Consider the following 10554-nt stretch of genomic DNA (forward strand, 5'->3'; position numbering starts at 1 on the left):
CACATTGATGTTTCATTCCCTCTCTTTCTCCTTCCCTTCCCCTTCTCTCTAAAAAATGTTAAAGAAAACAATCCTATTTATAATTGCATCAAAAACAATAAAATATTAGAGATTAGCCAAAGAACATACATGCAGAGCCCATGGACACAGACAACGATGTGGTGAGGGCTGGGGGAGGAGGGGTGGGGGCTGGGTGGAGGTGGGCAAAGGGGGGAAAGAGGGGACATCTGTGACAGTATCAACAATAAAAAAAGAATACATTAACAAATTAAAAAACAATCAAATACCTAGGAATAAATTTACCCAAGGAGATAAAAGACTTGTTCTTGGGAAACTCTAAGACATTGAAGATACAAATGAATGGAAGCATATTAACATGCTCATGGACAGGAGTAATTACTATTGTTAAATGTCCATACATAGTATGGATTCAGTGCAATTCCTATCAAAATGCCAGTGGCATTTTTTCATAGAACTAGAACAAACAATCCTAAAATGTATTTGGAACCACAAACCACTGAATAACTACAGCAGTCTTGAGAAGGAAGAACAAAGTTGGAGGGATCACGCTACCTGGATATCACACATACTACAGAGCCATAGCAAGCAAAATGGCATGGTGCTGGAATAAAAACAGACACAGATCAGTGGAACAGCATGGAGCCCAGAAATAAACCCACACTTACATAATCTATGACAAAGGAGGCAATACACAAAGGGATAAAGACAGTCTATTTAATAAATGGTGTTGGGAAAACTGGACAGATACATGCAAAAGAATTCAACTATACAACCTTAAACCATGTACAAGAATAAATTCAAAAAAGATTAAAGACTCAAAACCATAACATTTCTAGGAGAAAAAATTGGCAATAAACTCTCTTGATGTTGCTCTTCGTAATATTTTTTTCTGATATATCTCCTCAGGGAAAGGAAGTGAAAGAAAAACAAATGGGACTACATCAAACTAAAGCTTTCACATAGCAAAGGAAACCAACAAAACTAAAAGACAAACCGAATAACAACATCTATTAAGGGAGCAATATTCAAAATTTACCCTGGCTGGTGTAGTTCAGTGGATTGAGTGCAGGCCTGTGACCCAAAGGGTCGCTGGTTCGATTCCCAGTCAAGGCACATGCCTGGGTTGCAGGCCAGGTCCCCAACAGGGGATGTGCAAGAGGCAATCACACATTGATATTTCTCTCCCTCCCTTTCTTCCTCCCTCCCCCTCTCTAAAAATAAATAAGATCTCTCTAAGAACTCATGTAACTTAACACCAATACCTGCCCCCCCCAACAATCCAATTCAAAAATGAGCAAGGACCCAAAGAGACATTTCTTTAAAGAGGACATACAGATGGTCAATAGACATGAACAGATGCTCAACACCACTAGTCAGAGAAATATAAGTTAAAACCACCATGACATATCACCTGTCCGAATGGCTATCATCAGTAAATTGACAAACAAGTGTTAGCGAGGATGTGGAGAAAAGGGAACCCTCATGCACTGCTGGTGGGAATGCAGATTAATGCAGCCACTGTGGAAAACAGTACAGAGGGCCCTCAGAAACTTAAGACTAGAACTATCATATGACCCAGCAACCCCACTTGTAGGTATTTACCCTAAGGAACCCAAACCACTCATTTGAAAAGATAACATGAGTCCCTGTGTTCATTGTAGCATTGTTTACAGTCGCCAAGATATGGAAACAAGTGCCCATCAGTAGATGAGAAAGTACATATATACAATGGAATATTACTTAGCCACAAAAAGAATGAAATCTTACCATTTGTGACAGCATGGATGGACCTGGAGGTTATTATGCTAAGTGAAATAAATCTGACAAATACCATATGATCTCACTTGTGTGTGGGCTCTAAAGAACAATATAAATGAACACACAAAACAGACTCATAGACACAGAGAACACAGTGATGGCTGCCAGATGGGAAGCGGGTGGGGGACTGGGTGAGGATGGTGCAGGGATGAAGTATGAATTGGCAGTTATGGAATAGTCAGTGTGGATATAAAGCACAGCACAGGGAACGTGGTCAATAACACTGTATTAACTATGTGTGGGGCGGGCTGGGGGGGTGCTAGACTTATGGGGTGCGGTGGGGCACTTCATAAACTATGTAACTGTCTAACCACTAAGCTGTACACTTCAAACTAGTAAATAATACTGAAAACTGTAATCAAAAAATGAAAAAAATAGGGTTCAATATTTTATGTCAAAAAATGCATAAAAGTGTACATTAATATAGTATCTTCTAAGGGCTTTATTGCAGTATTGTTTGTAATACAGAAAATTGGAAACAACTCATGTCCATTAATAGGGGATTAACTAGGTAAATGATAGTAAGTTAATACAAAGGAGTGTTATGGAGTCTTTCTAAAGAATGAAATAGATCATCTATATGCTGACATGGAGAGATGTCCTGTGTTAAGGTAAATATCGAAAGGATAATGTGAAGTACTCTGTAGTGTGGGACCGCTGAGTCCCTGGGAATGGGAGTCTAGCGGGGTCAGCCCTGAGGAGCTGCATTTCTTACATTCTACACTGGTGATCACTTTCCCTGCTCCTTAACTTCCTTGAAATCATTGCATGATCTCAGCCACAGCATACGTGATTATAGGTCCGTTCTTCCAGGCGAAGGTGGTGTTTGTGATGCCCTTCATAATGCCGAAGAGTTTCCACAATCATCGATTGCCTGTTAAATCTTTATTCTCTTTCTTGACTCTTTTCATTAAAGTGTCTTGACAGTTCATGACCCACACACAAAGTAAAAGGCATGTTCCTCATTGAGCTGCCAACTGCGGTTTTACTCCAAACCACTGTGCTGTTTGGCCTTGTGCACAACCTGCCCAGCACTCAAACTATGTGCTGTCCCAGTGGTGGCCCCCTCATGTGAAGCTGTGAGAAGTCCCTCCAGTGACCAGTCAGTCACAGGGCTTTGTATCCTCAGCAAGGACAGCAAAACCTGCTTGGAGAACTTGGTAAATGTTTCCAGGCACCCGAGCAACCTCGAGATTGTGGGCCCTTTTGAAGAGAAAAGAAAAACCTCTGCCTCTGGCTGTTGCCAAGGGCGAAGGCACTGATGAACAAGGCCTTGGTTGGCTAGTGCCCCCTGGGTGCTGCCGGGCCCCTGGCTGGGGCAGAACCGTAGGCCTTGTGCTGTGAATAGCAGCTGTGAGCAGTGCTCCTAGGATAGACCCCTCTTCTCTGAAGGGTCTCATCTCCAAATGCCAGAGCAGTTTATAGGTGTGATAAATTTGTCACTTGTTCAAGGTGACATAGGAATGTCAGCACATGAGCTACAACTGAGGCCTTCAAACCTGGTCGACTGGCCTTTCCACAGTCCTGTGCCAACATCCACGTTCTCTCCATAACCCGAAGCAGGCAGGTGCAAATTCCAACCACTCGGTGAAAGCCAGGACTTTCTATTGCGGCTAAAAGTCCAGTATTTTAGGGGACATAATGGTGGTGTGACTGTAACCAAAAAGTCCTGATAGGCTAAGGTGAAGTACTCCTGGGTTCACACCAAAAGTGAAGACTTGGGGGAAGGAAAAAGGTGGGACTGTGTTTGCAGACAGCAGGCTCAAATGCGTCTTGGTTGCTTTCTAAGCAGGTGTACTCCTCACCTCCACAAGAGGGCAGCAGTGGGCAAGCAGCCAGGCTCAGGCCGAACACAGCTCCAGAAATGGAGACGGGTGATCTGCAGCTGCAGCTGCAGGGAGGTCGAAGTTTCCCTGAGTCAAATGGTGGTAGTTCTGTATTAATTTTATTTTTTTTAGCTATACATTAAATTGTAGTCACAAGGGAATATGCTCTAATAAAAATAGACCCAAACAAGCCAAAATTGGTGCAGAGAGCCCTGTGGAATCAGGAGGTCTGGGGTAGCAGGATTGCACAGACTGTCTGGTCCAACTCTCCCCTGGTAACTGAAAGCCTTTTGCAGACTGGAACTCGACGCCCAGCTTCCGGTGGATGTGGGACTGGCCCAGGAGGCAGTCCACCGCAGGGATGGGCCTCTGATGGTCGGAACGTTCTTCCAAAATCACACTGAAATTTGCCTCTGTAGCTTCACACAGCGCTGTCCTTGGCTTGTCCCCAGGGCTCTTCCCGTGGCAACCCTCCACTGCTTTGAAGATAGTTGCCATTTTTTCTGAATCTTCAGTCTAAATATTTCTAGTTCCCTCAACAATCCCTCAGTGATTAAATTATTCACCAGTTCAATAACTGAATAGGATTAGGACCCAGATCCATCCAGCCTTCTAGAACAAGGGTCTTTGTATGTCTGTTCTTAGAATCAAGTTCTCTTCCAAGAGGGTAGCTGGGACCGAGGTCACGGAAACCTCGAACATGGTCTTCAGGACCAGCTGTCCTGGATGCCCGGGCTCTGAGTCCCGCTGAGGTTAGTGGAAACCTCAGTATGCTCTCAGCGGAGACAGTCTGCTCTCTGGTTCTATTGTACTTTCCCCCGGGACCTACTGGTCAGTAGCATTCATGTGTTTACTTAATAGATACTCATTGTTCTGATAAGGCTCAGAAAGTACAGGTGAGTACCAAGAAATAAGAATTCCATAATCTTGCCACTCAGAGGAAACTGTTAACATTTTGCTATAGAGAACCCCTTAACAGTCATGGCTTTGCCCACCCATCTTGTTAAGCCAAAGCCCACAGCAGGTATGGCTTCTTTCTCCCATGGACCACGTATACAGCATAATGGGAGTCGTGTCAAGAAGAGAGATAGGGGACTTCTGGCCAAGAGGGAGGCGTAGGTAGACACAGCATGCCTCCTCGCACAACCAAAACAAGGACAACAAAAATTTAGAAACAAAAACCAACCAGTACTGACAGAAAATTGAACTGTATGGAAGTCCGACAACCAAGGAGTTAAAGTAGACACATTCAGCCAGACCGGTAGGAGGGGCAGAGTTGGGTGGCTGGGTGGAGAGGGGTCGCACCAAAAAACAAAACAATGGTTGGCGGACCCCGGGCATGGGGTGGCAGCAGGTGGACCTGGCAAGGCAGCAGATTGTGGACCACCGGCACAAGGCGGCTGGCGGACCAGGTGGTCCCACATTCACATGCAGATAAACCAGGTAAAACTGGGGAGCGAGACAGACTGCCCAACTCAGGGCCCCGGTGCTGGGATATAAAGTCTCAAAACACCAATTGAAAACACCTGTGGGGGTTGAGGTGCTGAGAGAGACTACCAACCTCACAGAAGAGTTTGTTGGAGAGACCCACAGGGTCCTAGAACGTATGCAAACCCACCCACATGGGAACCAGCACCAGAAAGGCCCAGTTTGTTTGTGGGAAGCGGGGGAAGTGACTGAAATCTGACAGAGAGCGGAGCAAGCACCATTGTTCCCTCTCAGAACCCTCCCCCACAGATAGCGTCACAATGCAGCGAGGTGCGTTAACCCGCCCTGGTGAACACGTAAGGCTCCACCCCTCACTATGTAACAGGCGCAACCAGACCAAAAAAAAAAAAAAATGGCCCAAACAAAAATGGATCAAAGCTCCAGAACAAATGCAACTGAGTGACGAAGAGATAGCCAACCTCTCAGATGCATAGTTCAAAGCACTGGAGATCAGGATGCTCACAGGATTGGTTGAATTTGGTTGCAAATTAGATGAAAAAAAATAGACTACGCTAAGTGAAATAAAGGAAAATGTATAGGGAACCCAATAGTGATGGGAAGGAAACTGGGACTCAAATCAATGGAGTGGACTAGAAGGAAGAAAGAACCAAACAGAAAAGAATGGAGAAATAAGAATTCAAAAAAATGAGGAGAGCTTAGGAACCTCCAGGACATCTTTAAACATTCCAACATCTGAATTATAGGGGTACCAGAAAGGGAAGAGGAAGAGTAACAAGTGGAAAAGTTATTTGAACAAATAATAAAGGAGAACTTCCCCAATCTGGCAAAGGAAATAGACTTCCAGGAAGTCTAGGAAGCTCAGAGAGTCCCAAAGAAGTTGTACCCGAGGAGGAACACACCAAGGCACATCATAATTACAGTAGCCAAGGTAAAAATGAAGGAGAGAATCCTAGAAGCAGCAAGAGATAAGGAGACACTTGCCTACAAAGGAGTTCCCATCAGACTGTCAGCTGATTTCTCAAAAGAGACCTTGTAGACAAGAACAGGCTGGAAAGAAGTATTCCAAATCATGAAAGGCAAGGACCTACATCCAAGATTGTTCTACCCAGAAAAGCTTTCATTTAGAATGGAAGGGCAGATAAAGTGCTTCTCAGATAAGGTCAAGTTCAAGGAGTTCATCATCACCAAGCCCTTATTTTATGAAATGTTAAAGGGACTTAACTAAAAAAAGAAGATAAAAAACATGTATAGTAAAATGACAACAAACTCACAATTATTAACAACTACACCTAAAATAAAAACAACTAGAACAGAAACAGAACCACAGAAATGGAGATCACATGGAGGGTTATCAACAGGGGAGTAGGAGGAAGAGAGAGGGGGAAAAGGTACAGAGAATAAGTAGCAGAGATGGCAGGTAGAAAATAGACAAGGGGAGGGCAAGAACAGTATGGGAAATGTAGAAGCTAAAGAACATATGACACATGGACATGAACTAAATGGGGGGAATGTGGGTGGGAGAGGATGTTCAGGGTGGAGGGGAGTGAAGGGGGGAAAATGGGACAACTGTAATAGCATAACCAATAAAATATATTCTTTAAAAAAAGAAGATAGATAAGCTATAAAGTCTGAGTAGGTGTGCCCAGAGAAGCGTGAGCCATGTGGTTTGATCTGAGCGGTGTCAGAGCTAAAACAACACAACTCAGGTGATAAAGTAACTTCAAAATGAAGTTCTTCTGTTTGGATGTCCCCACCAGCAACTGAGACGGGATAGTGAGAAGCTGGGAAAAGTTCTCGGCCACGAGTGGAGTAGGGAAATGGAGCCAAACACAATTGCCGAGCAACTTACAGGCGGATACTGGAGAAGGTCACTGGGGCAGGGGGCAAGACTTGGAAAACAAGGACCTTGCCCCCAGGGTGACCTCTCCTCCCCAGTTTTTCCTCCCTGGAGACGACATCTGGGCCTCAGCTGTGCTCCAGGCCCAGAAAAGCAGCAGAACCAGGTGGGCCATGTGGAGACCAGCTGCAGTGACTAAGACTGACCAATCAATGGAAAGCACGTCCTTGAAAGAACACACCTGGAGAACTGATGGATATTCTGCTGAAACCTCCCCTAAGGTCCCTACCTACGAGAGAGACAAAAGCCTCTAGACCAAGGACCAGTCAGGGAGCAGCCTGTGCCATTCCCTCCCCAGCTTCTTCCCCCACTGCCTTCCCCACAGGTACCTGTCTCCTAAACTCCAAGGCAGTGGGCGGCTGGCAGCTTGTCTTAGGCTAATAACCTGACCCTGTCCCCAAGGCCCCCTCTTTTCTGACTTCCCAGGGAGCTAAGGCAGCCCAGCCTGGGCTCTCCTGTTGCTTCTTCTATGCTAAGCCCTTCCTCGTCTCACTGTCCTCAGCTTTAATAAATGCACCCTCACAGCTACCTCAACTCGTGTTGTGGATCTTCCCCACACGAAGTCAAGAACGCACACACTGCAGCTGGCCCTCGGCAGACCTGCTTAGGGCCAGGCCCCTGCCCGGTAACACATGAAGGGGACTGCAGTCCCCTAGCAGAACTTCTTAAAAGTCCCTTTCTTCTCATCAGTCTACTACTCTTACCTCCTTCAGCTGCTTGAGCTGCTTGGATCAGAGCCTCAGGAAGGACAGAGGAATCCATTCTCAATCAAGCTTCCTCTCTGTGCCTCTTCTCCTTTCCATCATGAGACCTAGGATCCGGAGTGGGGAGGCTGAGCCCCGAGGGAGCATGGGAAGGAGACCAGGCTGAAGTCTGAAGTGTGAGCCAAGCTGTAAGCCCCCAGCCCTCACCCCCACTTGGAGGGAGGGGCGGGGTAAAGGCTGAAACGTGGGCTCATCTCTGGGCCAGCCAGAGGGACTCAGCCCAGGAAGTATACCCCTAGGTGATCGCCACCCTGTGAAAATAGCAGGCGGTTACCTGTGAGTTTGCAAGGACTCTGAAAGATACAGAGGGTGAAAGATGTTTGAAGCCAGTGAGGGCTGGTCTGGAGAGGTTTCGTCGCAGGTTCAGTCCGCAGGCCATGGTGTGCACAGGAGAATCTGCTGAATGTGCCCCGGACCACGGCAGGCCATTCAGGAGCATGGCTGCCGCTGCGTGGGGTTCCTCTTCCAATAGCAGCTCTGGCGAGATACAGTTCCCGTGCCACCCACTCAAAGCGTGCCAGCCAGTGTGCAGCCATCACCATGGTCAGCTTCATGGCATGCTGACGTCCTCTCCGCAAACCCTGTACTTGCTAGAAGTCACCCCCCATCAGTCCTCGGAAACCACTCACCCAGCTGTCCCTGTGGAGGCGCCTTGTCCCACGAGTGGGAGCATGACGTGCGGTCCTTTGTGGCTGATGCTTTCATTCAGCCTGAGGTCTTCCAGGTTCATCCATGTCAAAGCAGGTATATGCTTCATATCTTTTTATTGCCAAATAATACCCTATTATTTTGATATACTTCATTTAGTTTATCCTTTTGCTTGGATGATGGACCTTTGGGCAGTTTCCACTTCAGGGCTGTTGGGAATAATACTGCCGTGAACATCCATGTGCAAGTTTCTGCGTGGGCGTGTGTCTCACCCCCTCTGAGCATGCACCAGCAGTGGGATGGCTGGGACCTGGGGCGGCTGCGTTGAAGCTTCTGAGGAACCCTGAGTCCGCCAAAGCCGCTGTGCCCGTTCCCTTTCCCACCAGCAGTGTGCGGGCATGGGCTTCTCAGTGCCAAAGACTTTGTTCGCTTGGGCAATGAGTAACTTCTAGAACTCGTACTTACTGTGCTTTTAAAGATATACTTAATGACTTCCCTTAAAAAAACAACTAGACCTTTATTTATTATGAGACTAAGTGCTTTAATACTGTTGAAACAACAGATACATAAATCTTGCATTCTGCCTTTTTACTTAATTACATGGGAAACTGTGCTTATTAAGCATTCAGACAATTTAATGACTGTGTAGTACTTTATAAACATACCATATTTCCTCTGCTGTTTAACATTTAAGGCATTTTCATCTTTTTGCTTATGCTGTGAAGATCTATATTGTTGATATATAAACATTTTTCTGTATTCTGAGATACTTAAGAGATTTCCAAAAGTATAGGACAGAGAATGCAAACACTACCAACACTCTTGACTTACATTGGCAAACCGCTTTCAAAAAATGTGTGTTTTTATTTCATTGTGTCCTCATTAGCACTGGGCATTCTTTCTTGTTAAAAAATAAAATAAAACCCAAAACATCAATTTTAGGAAAACTTCCATGACAGTAACATATATAGAAAATTACACAAACATCAAGGTACAGGCCGATGAACTTCCACGAAGTGAACACACCTGTGGTCCAGACCCAGCTCACTAGGCAGGACGCTTTCAGCCCCGGGGCAGTTACCGCTGTGCCCTCTTCCAGCCACCAGCTGCTTTTGCTCCCTCCCCAGGAAAACCACTGTCTTAATATCTTAATACCAGATGGGAAAGAGCCTCGCTAATGTAATGCATTGGAATGTACATTGTGTTCATGTAAGGTGCCACAAAATTCCCAATCCTTTTAGCTATTTGTTTTGTTTTGGAAATCCAGGTCCCCTGTTGGGTGGGAAAAGAGGGAGCCCAGGCAGTTTCTAAGTTCCGGGACCTCAGGTTCGGCCTGGGCCCGTGTGCACGCCTGGGCTCAGCATCCCCCTTAGGGGAGATGGCGGGACTTCTTTCTTACTGTCTCATCTCGGTAGCGATGGGCTGTCTCCTGCCCCTGGTAGATCATCACACCGAACTCCAGAGGATGCGACTGGGATTCTAAGAACTCTTACAGTGAGTGAAGTGCTTTACCTCAGGCAAGACTGCTGCTAAATCGATGGCTCTACTCCTCTCCATTTTTCTGTAGCGTGTGAGCTCCCATTCTAGAACAGAACAGAACAGAACAAGCACCTTAGGAAGCCATTGCTCTTTCCCCTCAGACTGGGACAGAAGCCTGGAGTGGGGGACCTCACGTTCTGCCAGATCTGGGGACACAGAATCCTTTCCTTGGAAGAGCAGACCTGGCACCTTGTCCCAGCCTGCCTGGTCAGCCCTGCCTGGTCAGCCCTGCCCTCCGGTCTTCCCCTTCTTCCACTGACACCTGAGACTTACTTGTAGGAAGTGATGTCCCCACACGGAGGTGCCCGGAGCACTTTGGGGAGCCCCTAGTCCTTGGCTGCTGCGGGGTACAGAGAGGGAACATGGAGCAGGGTTTTCCTGGGCATCTTGGGCATGTGCAGCAGTACCACTGTTCTCAGCACTATCCCCAGCCCCAGCCCAACCCAGCAGAGTATCTCCTTGTTCTTTCCCACTATCCCAAGACAGGACAGGAAAACCTGGTTACCCTTCCCCCAGGATTGGGGGGTGGGGGGAGGTGCTCAAAGGACTGGCCTGGGCTTGGTATTAGAACTAGGATTGGAGCTCGGGGTCC

This window comes from Phyllostomus hastatus, unplaced genomic scaffold (genome assembly GCF_019186645.2).
Source record: "Phyllostomus hastatus isolate PE091 unplaced genomic scaffold, TTU_PhHast_1.1 phas_contig_98, whole genome shotgun sequence".
Lineage (NCBI taxonomy): Eukaryota > Metazoa > Chordata > Mammalia > Chiroptera > Phyllostomidae > Phyllostomus > Phyllostomus hastatus.